This window comes from Pseudomyrmex gracilis, unplaced genomic scaffold (genome assembly GCF_002006095.1).
Source record: "Pseudomyrmex gracilis isolate BER0280 unplaced genomic scaffold, ASM200609v1 scaffold_1815, whole genome shotgun sequence".
In the NCBI taxonomy this organism is placed as follows: Eukaryota; Metazoa; Arthropoda; class Insecta; order Hymenoptera; family Formicidae; genus Pseudomyrmex; species Pseudomyrmex gracilis.
Genome location: NW_018022399.1, coordinates 277 through 1582, shown reverse-complemented (window position 1 = coordinate 1582; position 1306 = coordinate 277).

Genomic DNA, 1306 nt, shown 5'->3' with positions numbered 1-1306 from the left:
ATGGATACATGTCACGCATGCGCTTTCGAACAAACTGAACAGTGATAAAGAGTAATAAAGAGAGTAGAGCATTGTCTGCACCGTAGTGTTGGAACCGCGCTGAGAGCTCAACTAGCCATATAGAAGTATTACATATATGGTTCAGAATCTGGCATCTCTGGTTTGGTTGGTTTGGTGCATATATATATGGCTCAAAAGACCGATTCAAGTTAGTCCATACGCCATTCTAAGAATTTATATAGCCTGCGTTCGTTTTTTACTGGCAGTACTGCCACAGTGACGTAATAATGTGACCGGAACTCCCCAAAATCACGTCCCTAGGCGATTATTTTAATTTAAAATTCTTTTTTCACGGTCGCCAGTCGGTTTGCTCTTCACTACCGACAAGAATGTTCGCACTCCATGCATTAATTTATATTTATACTCACGTAGTGTTTTTCGAAAGTTTTACGGACTCGATGATGTTCTTTATTTCCAGATTGACACTATCGCTGTTTCGATACTAATTTTGTCACCTGGATTTTATCTTACGAGACCTTTTCTTTCCCTTCTTAGTTGATTTTAAATGTTTATAGCTTAATCGCTTACCTTCTCCTCATTGGTTGCCTTCTTTTACCTGGTTTGCGTTTAACTAAATACTCGCCCACCGCTTGGATGCTGCTCAGGGGTTGTCGCCAATCCGGGATTGTATTTTTGGATGCTTTTGTTGAGTACAGCAGCACCGCCAATCACCTGTGTTGCAATCTAGTCGCCCTAGCCGCTTCACCAACCAGCTTTCAATGTCGAGTCGTTCGCAATTTCCATAGGTGCTTTCTTTTGGAGTTTGGATCCAATGTTTTATTAATTAATTCACTCGGCGTGTTAACTTTTAAACACTGTTTTATTTCACAAACTTCTATTAATGATTACATTTATTCCGGCTATAATCTTTCTTTACATTTTTATGAATTTACAGATTTTATCTTATTGTCACTCGGCTTATTCGATTTGATTACTCCCGAGTAATTATCGCCGCGATCGATTTTTCTGCGATTTCGCGAGTTTCTTTATACTTTATCGCTCGACCGTTAGTTTTCTGACGACCCCCTTTGGTTCAACCCGCGCTCTTATATAGTAGCTTCCCTCTCTCTTACAGCCAGCTTTCGATCCTTCTGGAATCCTCGTGCCCAATTTTTTTATTGCCTCTTTCTTAACAAGATTTTTTTTCGGCTTTTTTATCCTAACGCCTTTTCTATTTCGTTCGCGCTTGTGTTGTCCCTTAATATCTATTTTTTAAAATTGGATCACCGAGGTTTCCAGAAGCTTC